Source organism: Pteropus medius, unplaced genomic scaffold, assembly GCF_902729225.1.
Source record: "Pteropus medius unplaced genomic scaffold, Ma_sr-lr_union100, whole genome shotgun sequence".
Lineage (NCBI taxonomy): Eukaryota > Metazoa > Chordata > Mammalia > Chiroptera > Pteropodidae > Pteropus > Pteropus medius.
The window spans coordinates 15,245,149-15,258,117 of NW_024352787.1; the positions used below are offsets into that span (position 1 = coordinate 15,245,149).

At 34.3% G+C, this 12,969-nt stretch overlaps 1 protein-coding gene and 1 pseudogene across 1 annotated transcript in view; one reads left to right on the forward strand and one right to left on the reverse strand.

Moving 5' to 3' along the window:
• HECW1 (HECT, C2 and WW domain containing E3 ubiquitin protein ligase 1) overlaps positions 1-12,969 on the reverse strand; it is a 469,328-nt gene that overhangs the window by 234,587 nt on the left and 221,772 nt on the right. The window lies entirely within an intron of this gene.
• LOC120592017 (uncharacterized) lies at positions 6,760-6,878 on the forward strand (annotated as a pseudogene).

Here is a 12,969-nt window from a genome sequence, read left to right on the forward strand (position 1 = left end):
AATGAAAAATAATGAAAGAGAAGTACGAGAATAGCTGATACCACCAGGAAAGGCAATATGAGAATAATTGCAATTCCAGAAGAAGAAGAGAAGCATATTTAGACAAATAGTTGATGAGCATTTCCCAAATCCAAGAAATGAGCTGGAGTTCTGAATTCAAGAAGCTAATAGAACACCCAATTATCTCTCAACCCAAAAAGGCCTTCTTCAAGACACATTATAATAAAATTTTCAAAAATTAATGTCAAAGAAAGAATTCTCAAGGAAGCCAGAGAAAAGAAGATAGTAACCTATAAAGGAAAATCCATTAGAATATCTTTGGACTTCTCAGCACAAACCTTACAATCAAGAAAAGAGTGAAACCAAATATTCAATCCATTAAATGAAAGGAATTAACGGCCAAGAATAAAGTATCGAGAAAACCTCTTTTTTATATATGAAAGAGAAATAAAGACCTTTATAGACATACACAAGTTGAGGAAATTCTTCACTATGAGGCCTGCGTTACAGAAAATACTAAAAGGGGTCAACCCACTTGAAACGAAATGACAAAAATAATACATAACTATGAGTAAGGCGACTCGTGGCCATATAGAAGCAGAAGAGCGCAACCCTTACTAAGTGTTGGGCATTATAAGCTTAAATAATAAGAGATTTGCTGTTGCATGAAAAAAATAAATGTTCAGCATACATAGGGACAATTTGAGACAACAATAATAGGCAAAAGGAGGATCGAATATCCAAATATGCAAAGAGAATGGAAATAAGGCACACACAGACAAGAAGGACCAAAGAAAATCCACAAAATTCCACCAAATTAAAATAACAGACAGAAATGCAAGGATAAGGAAACACCAAGCTACCAGAAAGCAAAAGATAAAATGGCTATAGGAAAAACTCATATTTCAATAATCACCCTAAATGTAAAAGGATTGAACTCAGCAATAAAAAGGCACAGAGTTGCAGATTAGATCAAAAAACACCCAACTATATGCTGCCTCCAGGAGAAACATATCAATTCCAAACACAAATATAGACTCAAGTGAAAGGGTAAAAAATGATATTTCAAGCAGATGTCATTCAGAGAAAAGAGGGAGTAGCAGTACTAATAGTAGACAAGAAACTTCGAAATTAGAAAGGTAAAAAAAGATACTGAGGGACACTTCATAATGATAAAGGGAATCATATACCAAGAAGACATAACACTTATTAATATCTATGCTCACAGTCAGAGATCCCCAAAATATATAAAGCAATTACTAACAGAACTAAAGGGAGAAACAGACCAAAATACTATCATATTAGGAGACCTAAATACCCCACTGTCGGATATGAACAGACCATCCAAAAAGAAAATCAATAAGGAAATAACATCCTTAAATGACACATTAGACCAAATGGACATAATTGACATTTATGGAACCTTTGATCCTAAAAGAGCTGTTTATACATTCGTCTCTAGTGCACATGGAACATTCCCAAGGATTGACAACATACTAGAATACAAAACTAGCCTCAACAAATGTAAGAGGGTTGAAATCATACCAACCATATTCTCTGATCATAATGCTTTGAAGCTAGAGATCAACTGTAAAAAGAAAGCAGAAAGAACCACAAATATATGGAGATTGAAGAACATGCTACTGAAAAATGACTGGATCAGAAAAGAAATGAAAAGATGGATCAAGAGATACATAGAAACAAATGACAATGATAGCACAATATATCAAAACTTTTGGGACATGGCATAGTAGTAATAAGAGGAAAGTTCATATCATTACAGATCTATCTCAAAAAACAAGAATGAGCCCAAATAACCTAACATTTCATCTTTAAAAAACTAGAAAAAGAGCAAATGAACCTTGAAGAAATAATTAGAATTAGAGCAGAAATAAATGAAATTGAAAATAACAATGACAACAAAAACAATAAAAAAATTAATGCAACAAAGACCTGGTTCTTTGAATTTAATAAAATTGACAAACCCATGGCTAAAATCACTAAAGAAAAAAGAGAAAGGACACAAATAAACAAAATTGGGATGAAAGAGGAGAAATTACAACTGATAACGCAGAAATACAAAGAGTCATACAAGAATACTATGAAAAACTATATAACACCAAATTTAATAACCTAGAAGAAATAGACCAGTACTTAGAAAAATACAAACTTCCTAGACTGAATAAAGAAGACTGGAAAATCTAAGTAGATCAATCACCAGTATGAAAATTGAAACAATCATCAAAAACCTACCAAAAAGTAAAAGTCCAGGACCAAATGGCTTCACCAGTGAATTCTACCAAACATTCAAAGATTTAATACTTGTTCTCCTCAAACTCTTCCAAAAAATTGAAGAAGAAGCAGTACTTCCTAACTCATTTTAAGAGGCCAGTGTTACCTTGACACCAAACCTGGTAAAGATAACACAAAAAAAGAAAACTACAGACTAATATCTCTCATGAACACAGATGCAAAAATCCTAAATAAGATACTGGTGAACCAAATACAACATATTAAAAAGATTGTGCACCATAACTAAGTGGGCTTCATCCTAGGGACAATGGGATAGTTTAACACATGCAATTTGATAAATGTAATATACCGCATAAACAAATTAAAAAAAAAAGATATGATCATATTCGTAGATGCAAAAAAAATGCCTTCGACAAGATACAGACTCAATTTATGATCAAAAGACTTTTAAAAATTGGTATAGAAGGAAAGTACCTTAATAAAATAAAGGCCGTATATGACAAACCCTCAGCCAACATGATACTTAATGGTGAAAAACTAAAATCTTCCCTCTAAGATCAGGAACAAGACAAGGCTGTCTACTATCACCGCTGTTATTCAACATAACATTGGGGGTCCTAGTTGTACAATCAAGCAAGAGAAAGAAATAAATGCAGTCAAACAGAAAATGAAGAGGTCAAACTGTCACTATTTGTGGGCGACATGAATCTCTACATAGAAAATCCTAAAGATTCTACAAGAATACTAGAAATAATAAGCAAATACAGTAGAAATAAATAAGCAAATACAGTAAAGTTTTATGAAAAAAATTAATGTTCAAAAATCCATAGCATTATTATACTCTAATAATGAATTCCAACAAAAAGAATAAAATACCTAGAAATAAATCTAATGAAACTTGTGAAGGAACTACAATAAAAACTATAAGACTCTAATGAAAGAAATTGAAGAAGACACAAAGAAATTGAAAAATTTCCATGTTTTTGAATTGGAAAAGTCAACATAGTTAAAATGACCTTACTATCAAAGCATTATACAGATTTAATCCCCATTAAAATCCCATGGGCACTTTTAAAGAAATAGAATGAAAAATCATCAGATTTGTATAGAATCACAAAAGACCCCAAATTGACAGCCATGAGAAAAAAAGAACAAGGCTGGAGGCATCACTCTGCCTGACTTCTAATTATACTACAAAGCAACAATAATCAAAACGGCATGATATTGGCAGAAAAACAGACATACAAACCAATGGAACAGAATTGAGAGTCCAGAAGTAGACTCCTGTTTATATGGCAAATAATTTTCAATAAAGGAGCCAAAAACATACAATGGAGAAAGGAAAGCCTCTTCAATATAGGGAGCTGGGAAAAGTGGAAAGTCACCTACAGAAGAATGAAACAAGATTGTTGTCTATCACCACACACCAAAATTAACTCAGAATGGGTTAATGGCCTGAATAGAAGACATGAAACAATAAATTGCATAGAAGAAAACATAGGAACTAAACTCAAGGACTTTGAATTTAAAGAAGAGTTTATGAATTTTACCTCAAAGACAAGGGAAGTAAAAGCAAAAAGAAATAAATGGAACTATATCAAACTAAAAAGTTTCTGCACAGCAAAAGAAACTATCGACAAGATAAAGTAACAATTATCCAAATGGGAAAATATATTTTCAAGTAACGCCTCCAATAAGGGCTTAATATCCAAAATACACAAAAAACTCATACAACTCAAGAACAACAAACAAACAAACAAACAAAAACACCAGTTAAGAAGTGGGCAGAGAACCTGAACGGATACTTCTCCCTAGAGGACATACAAATGGACAACAAACATAGAAAAGGATGCTCAACATCACTGGCTATTAGAGAAATGCTAATCAAAACCACAATGAAATACAATCTTACTCTTGTCAGAATGGATGTTACAAACAGGACAAGTAATAACAAAAATTTGAGAGGATATGGAGAAAAAAGAACCTTATACACTGCTAATGGAACTGCAAGTTGGTAAAGCCGCTATGGAAAACAGTTTAGAGTTTCCTCAAAAAACTTAGCAGGATCCTGGGAAACGTGTCAGAGTGAGAGACATCCTCAGATCTCTCTCCTTGTAACAACAATAAGCTGAACATCTAAAACTGAACAACAACAACAAAAATACACCCAAACGGCACACCAGCACATCTCAGCATGATCCGCACATAAGAATTACCACAGGTCAGAACCCTGGGTGTCGGGCGGTGGACTTGGAGAAACAAAGAAGCTGCCTCTTCCAGCCACCGGATCTCCTTGCAGGAGGAGGGTGAAGGGTGAAGGTGCGGCGACTTCCTTGAACAGCCCTGTGTGGAAGTGCCAGGACTTCTACACAGCTGGCAGCAAGGCCCAGTCACTAAGACAGAAAGCAGAGAAGCAGGACAGGGCTGCAGAGAAATAACAGTTGATTTTTACCGGCCGTGGATGCAAAACCGAGGCTGAGTCACAGGCCCCAACACCCAACCCAGAGGGCCCCTCCCCCCATACCATCCAAGAATGATCACCACAGAGCTCCAGAGGAATGAGCAAATGCTACCAAAACTATGTGCTAACATCGAAAGGGATTGAAACTGAGAGTAGTGAGTGTGATTAAATTTCTACAAGAAAATTAAAAAACACACACACGCACACACATTATTTAGTCTTTATATAAAGCAGGGGTCCAAGAGGCTTAGACACCAACTAATATAAACCAAAAGAAAAGTGCCTTCCTTGTAGCAGGCTAAGGAGAGGCCTTTACATAACAAATCTTCTTTCTGGAAAAAACAGAAGAATACACTTCCATTAAAGCTCAGGAGGAGAAATAGTCCACTAAACACCATGAACAACTAAGGTGACAAGACATCTCAGAAAGAAAGAAAAAAATCTCCAGAAAATAAGCTTAGAGACATAGTTATATGTGCCTTAAATGATAGAGAATAGGGATGGTACTTCCAAAAAAAACTCAATAAGATCAAAAATAATGCATATCAACAATTCCAAGAATTGAAAAACAACAAAATGAGCTGAGCAAAGAAATTGAAACCTTCAATAAGAATAGAATAGATCTTCTGGAGATAAAAAAAAACACACTGCAAGAGTTGAAAAATGAAAGAACAAGCTTGGGAAATAAAGTTGACCAAATGGAGGAAAGGATCAGTGATATCGAAGACAGAAATCTAGAAATAAATCAGAAGGAAGAAGAGAGAAACCGAAGAATGAAAAACAATAAAAGAGAAATACAGGAACTAGCTGATACCATCAGGAGAGGAAACATGAGAATAATGGGCATTAAGGAAGGCGAGGGAAAGAAGTAGGGACTAGAAAGCATTTTCAGACAATAGTGGACGACAATTTCTCAAATCTGAGGAATGAGCTGGAGCTTGGAATTCAAGAAGTCAACAGAACACCCAATTATCTCAACCCAAAAACACCTTCACCAAAACATTGTATCAAATTTATCAAAAATCAATGACAAAGACTGAATTCTCAGGGCAACCAGGGAAAAGAAAATGGTAACTTATAAAGGAAAACCCATTAGATTATGGTCAGACTTCTCAGCACTACCTTACACGCCAGAAAGGAATCAAATATTCAAAATTTAAGTGAAAGGAACTACTAGCCTAGAATAATGTATCCACCTAAGCTCTCCTTTAGATATGAAGAAGAAATTAAGACCTTTCTAGACAACCAAAAATTGAGAGAATTCTCCACTATAAGCCTTGCACTACAGAAAATATTGAAAGGGGTCAGTTTACCTAAAACAAAATAACAACAACAAAATAAATAATTAGGAGTAAAGTGACTCTCAGCAAACAGAAGCAGAGGAGTGCAATCCTTACTAAGAATAGGACATTATAAGCTTAAATAATAAGTAGAGAATTGTTATAGCAAAATGGTAATGAACGTTCAGCATACATAGGGACAAATTGAGATATTAATGACTGAAAAAGGGAAGATTCAAAGATCCACATTTGCAAAAAGGAATGAGATAAGACACATGCAGAAGAATGGACGATTATATATATATATATACTATATATATATATATATATATATATCATATCATACACACACATATATATATATCGAAATATTGTATATATATTAGGTATATATATGTATACATATATATGTGTGTGTGTGTGTGTGTGTGTGTGTGTGTGTTTATATATATATATATATATATATATATATATATATATATATAACAATCCTTTTCTTATTTGTAAAGGTAATCACACACCAAAGATTCAGAACTGAAGTATATAACATAAAACAAGAAAAACTACAGGCAAAACCCATAAAAGCCAAGCAAAATAAAGAAAACAGAAATACAAGGATGATGAAGCAATAGAAACACCGAGCTGCCAGAAAGCAAAAGATAAAATGTCTATAAGACATATTTCAAAAATCACCCTAAATGTAAATGGACTGAACTCACCAATAAAAAGGCACAGAGCTGCAGAATGGATCAAAAAACAAAATCGGTCTATGACCATGCCACCCTGAACAAGCCCGATCCTGTCTGACCCCGGAAACTAAGCAGAGTAGGGCCCGGTTAGTACTTGATTGGGAGACCACCTAGGAAGACCAGGTGCTTTAGGTGTAAAAAATAAAAAATAAGGAATTGTAAGCTGACGAGGTCTTTGCAATCTGTGAGGTCAACTAAGGGTTGCCTCGCCTAAAAAAAAAAAGAAAAGAAAAGAATAGAAAAGAAAAGAAAAGAAAAAAAAAGAAAAGAAAAAGAAAAAGAAACAACTACATGCTGCCGCCAGGAGAAACAACTCAGCTCCAAACACAAATATAGACTCAAAGTGAAAGGGTGGAAAATGATATTTCAAAAAAATGGCATTCAGAGATAAGTGGGAGAAGCGGTACAAATATCAGACAAAATAGGCTTCAAAATAAAAAAGATAATGAAACATACTGAGGGACACTTAATAATGATAAGGGAATCATGCACCAAGAAGACATAACACTTATTAATATCTATGCTCCTAATCAGGGAGCCTCGAAATATGTGCAACAATTACCAATAGAACTAAAGGGAGAAACAGACCAAAACACTATCATAGTAGGGAACTTAAATACCCCACTGTCAGATATGGACAGATCATCCAAACAGAAAATGTATAAGGAAATAAGATCCTTAAATGACATATTATATCAACTAGACATAATTGACATATACAGAGACTTCCATCTCAAAACACCTGCTTATATTCTTCTCTAGTTCACATGGAACAGACTCAAGAATTGACCACATACTGGTACACAGAAATAGCCTCAAAAAATAAAAGAGGATTGAAATCATAGCAACCGTATTCACTGATCATAATGCTTTGAAACTAGAGATCAACTGCAAAAAGAAATCAGGAAGAACCACAAATACCCGGAAATTAAACAATATGCTACTGAAGAATAACTGGGTCACAGAAGAAATACAAAGAGATCAAGAAATACATAGAAATGAATGATAATGATAGTACAACATATCAAAACTTTTGGGACAGGGCAAAAGCAGTTGTAGGAGGAAAGTTCATATCATTACAGGCCCATCTCCAAAAACAAGAATGAGTCCAAATAAACAACCTAACACTTCATCTTAAAAAAACTAGAAAAAGAAGAACAAATTTGGCTGAAATTCAGCAGAAGAAAAGAAATTGTCAAAATTAGAGCAGAAATAAATGAAATTGAAAAGAAAAGAAAAAAAAACAGAAAAAAATGCAACAAAGTGCTGGTTCTTTGAAAAGGTTAATACAATTGCCAAACTCCTGGCTAGACTCACTAAAGAAAAAAGAGAAAGGACACAAATAAACAAAATAAGGGATGAAAGAGGGGAAATTATGACTGAAAACGTAGAAATACAGAGGATCATGCAAGAACACTATGAAAAAGTATATAACATCAAATTTAGTAATCTGGAAGAAATGGACCAGTACTTAAAAAAATACAACCTTCCTAGACTGAATAAAAAAGATCTGGAAAATCTAAATAGATCGATCAGCAGTATGAAAATTGAAATAATCATCAAAAACCTCCCCAAAACTAAAAGTCTAAGACCAGATGGCTTCACCAGTGAATTCTACCAAACATTCAAAAATATTTAATACTTATTCTCCTTAAACTCTTCCAAAAAATTGAAGAGGAGGCAATACTTCCCAACTCGTTTTATGAGGCCAATATTACTCTGATAACAAAAGTTGGTAAAGATAACCCAAAAAAGAAATCTATAGATCTATATCTCTCATGAACGCAGATGTAAAAATCCTAAATAAGATACTAGTGAACCGAATACAGCAACGTATTAAATAGATTATACACCACGATCAAGTGGGCTTCATTCCAAGGGGCACAGAGGTGGTTCAACATACACAAATTGATTAATGTGATAAACCACATAAATAAATTTAAAAAAAAAGAATCATATGATCATATCGATAGATGCAGAACAAGATTTCGACAAGATACAGCACCCATTTATGATCAAAGCACTTAACGAAATCGATATAGAAGAAAAGTACCTTAACATAATAAAGGCCATCTGTGACAAACTCTCATCCAACATTATACTTAATGGTGAAAAACTGAAAACCTTCCCTCTAAGATCAGGAACAAGGCAAGGCTGTCTAGTATCACCACTGTTATTCAATATAACATTGGCAGTCCTAGCAAGTGCAATCCACCAAGAGAAAGATATAAAAGGCATCCAAATAGAAAACGAAGAAGTCAAACTGTCACTATTTACAGATGACATAATTCTTTACATAGAAAACCCTAAAGACTCCACAAGAACACTACTAGAAACAATAAGCAAATACAGTAAAGTCTCTAAATACAAAATCAACGTTCAAAAACCCATAGTGTTCCTCTCTAATAATAAAGCATCAGAAAAAGAAGTTGAAAAAATAATTCCTTTTGCAATTGAAACAAAAAGAATAAAATACCTAGGAATTAATTTAACAAAACATGTGAAGGACCAATATAATGAAAACTACAAGACCTTATTAAAAGAAATCAAAGAGGATATAAAGAATTGGAAACGTACTCTGTGTTCTTGGATTGGAAGAATCAACATAGTTAAAATGACCATATTACCTAAAGCATTATGCAGATGTAATGCAATCCCCATCGACATCCCATCAGCATTTTTTAAAGAAATAGAACAAAAATCATGATTTGCATGAAAGCACAATAGACCCCAAATTGCCAAAACCATCCTGAGAAAAAAGAACAAGGCTGGAGGCATCATTCTGCCTGACTTCAAATTATACTACAAAGCGACAGTAATCAAAACGGCATGGTATTGGCAGAAAAACAGACACACGGACCAGAAGAACAGAATCGAGATTCCAGCAGTCAACCCATTTTTTTGTGGACAAATAATTATCAACAAAAAGCCAAAACATATAGTGGAGAAAGGAAAGCCTCTTCATTAGATGGTGCTGGGTAAATTGGAAGGCCACCTGCAAAAGAATAAAACTAGACTACTGTCTATCACCACACAGCAAAATTAACTCAAAATGTAATATAGACCTGAATATAAGACCGGAATCAATAAAATGCTTAGAGGAAAACATAGGAACTAAGCTCAAGGACCTTGGACTTAAAGAGGATTTTATGAATTTGACCTCAAAGACAAGGGAAGTAAAAGCAAAAATAAATGAATGGGACTACATCAAACTAAAAAGCTTTTGCTCCACAAAAGAGATCATCAACAACATAAAGAGACAACCATCCAAATGGGAAAATATATTTGTAAGCAATGCCTCTGATAAGGGACTAATATCTAAAATATACAAAAACTCATACGACTCAATAACAACAAAAAAACAAACGATCCAATCAAAAAATGGGAAGAGGACCTGAACAGACACTTCTCCCTAGAGGACATATAAATGGCCAACAAACATGAAAAGATGCTCAACATTACTAGCTATTAGAGAAATGCAAATCAAAACCACAATGAGATACCATCTCGCACCTGTTAGAATAGCTATAATCAGCATGGCAAGTAATAACAAATGTTGGAGAGGATGCAGAGAAAAAGGAAGCCTCTTACACTGCTGGTGGGACTGCAAATTGGTACAGCCACTATGGAAAACAGTATGGTGGTTCCTCAAAAACCTAAGAATTGATCTGCCATATGATCTAGCAATCCCTTATTAGGTATTAACCCCAAAGTCTTGAAAACCCATATCCAAAAAGATATTTGCACACCGATGTTCATAGCAGCACTATTCACAGTGTCTTGGGCATGGAAGCAACTAAAGTGTCCTACTATAGATGATTGGCTAAAGAAGCTGTGATACATATATACAATGGACTATTACTCAGTCATAAGAAGAGATGAAATACTGCCATTTGCGACAACATGGATGGACCTCGAGATAATCATGCTAAGCGAAATAAGCCAGACAGAAAAGGTTGAAAATCACATGATATCACTTATATGTGGGATATAAACCTAAAAGCAACAAATTAACAGGACAAACAGAGACTCAAGGACATGAACAATGGACTAGCGGTTACCAGAGGGTAGGGGGTGAGTGAGGAGGAAAGACAGAGAGAGAGTAGAGGGGGTCAAATATAGGGCTGTGGCGGGAGGGTGAAGTGGGTAAAGGGAAACTGGACTTTGGGTGGTAATCACACAATAGAATATATAGATGTCAAATTATAATGTACACCTGAAAATTATATAATTGTCTTAACCAATGTTAACCCAATAAACAATTAAAAAAAAAAAAGATGCGTTATTGGAGCTGTAGGCTACACAAAGATGTACAACATAACCATGTTCTGAGCAGACCTCCAAGGTTAGGGGATTAGAGTACTGTATATATGGCTTGGAGTTAGCTAAGAAAGTGGGAGCAGTTTCTGGGAGAAGAGGATTGGAGGCAAAGGACTCTGAGCACTATAAAACAATTTGTCAGTTCAGGAGTGAGACAGAATGTGGCTGTTGATTCTCAGCTAGAAGAAATTATGTTATGTCAATATCTAACCATCAGCTTCTCCCTAACCTCCTTAGAAACTCCTTTCTCATTCCATCCTAGACTTATGGAAAAGAGAAAGAATTTAAAGTTATAATAATCAGGAGATCTTGTAAAATAGCCCCTTACAAAATCATTCTAAATTTTGTCAGTAAACATCTGGGCAACATTTATCCTCTGCATGTAAATAAATCACATATGCAATTTTAGCTTGAGCACTCAAGTTAACATTTATTGTGTTTTATCTGTTACATTTGATTTATAGCTTCTGAAAACCAAAATGTTCTCTTAAATTCTCTCCTAAGGAAAACCTAACACAAATATATATAAAGGGAAGAAATAAAAAATATACTATATAATTACTTAGGACTTCTTGTTCTTCTAGTATAACTAAGATTATTTTTATTTAGAAATTGATTTTCAGAATATTAAGCACTAAGTCTTGGATTTTTGTCTCATCATAGGATTATTGATTAAGTTCCTTTTTAGTGCCTGGTTTGATAAATACTGGTGACATACTACAAAATAATTATAGATGTGTTAGTGAGACAGCAGGCGAACAGAATTAATTTTAAAAAGGCCCCATGGCTATTATAAAACCCAAATCACAAAATAAATATAATATCAAGTTTCCAAAACATCATGAAGCTAGGTTTCCAGAATCAGAACTTGAAATGAGTTTAGGTTTAAGAATAAGATTGTAGGGCAAGAGTCTGATGAGATCACGAAAAGTTCAATTCTAACTTTTTAAAAGGCCTTGTTTTCTTATGATTTAAGAAAAATGGTTGTGAACTTTTCTCATGTTCCTCTTTCATTGTGATTCTTTATGTAGCACTACTCATTAAAAAACTAAAATTATAAAAATATAGCCCCTTGGGAAATGCTGCTGTCCCCAGGTTTAAGGCTGCCTCATATTGAGGGGGCTGTGAAAACTGCTGCCCAGTCTCCTGAGGATCTCAATGCTGGACTCCAGCTCACTAGAGCAGTACAGTTATAAAGAGAGAATAAACTATACTCCATTATTATTATCATTATTATTTTTTTTTCTTTTTTTATTTTGGCAATTTTTCCTTGACACATTTTGGGTGAAGTTGAGACTCCATATGGGTACACAAGATGAAGGGGACCCTTTGGTAAATTAAGAAATCTTCTCCCCAAAATTGATGATATATTGCAACTGATGCTTTCAAGAATGGCTTCAATCAGCAACTGGTCTTGCCACTTAATCTCTGCCAAACACAAGAGCACACATCATTCATTATAAAACCAAGGTACCTTCCAAATTCATTAGTTTGTATCTAACAATTCTAGATAGCTGGTCACATCAGTCTATTACCTGTGAATTAACTTTTCAACAAGTTTGGTTGGAATATTTTCCAAGAGTTTTTATAACTTTAAAGTTTCGTGGTTGCTTTATTATGATTTAAAATATTTTTTCAGAAGATCTGCTTTTAAAATTTCCAAGACAAATACTAATATAGCCAAGCTTAATGACTTAGAGTTTTGTGGATATTAATCACATATTTGTCCATTACAGGAGACCCAGACTCTGTTTAAGGAGGAAAATCTTGACCTGATCCTACCTCAGAGTATGAATTTAGCCTATGTTTCCAGGAAAATGCCTTAATGAGTTATGATGATGATAATGATGATGACGATGATGATGATAATGTCTCTGCTTAGGGGTCCAACAAAGCAAATGAATCT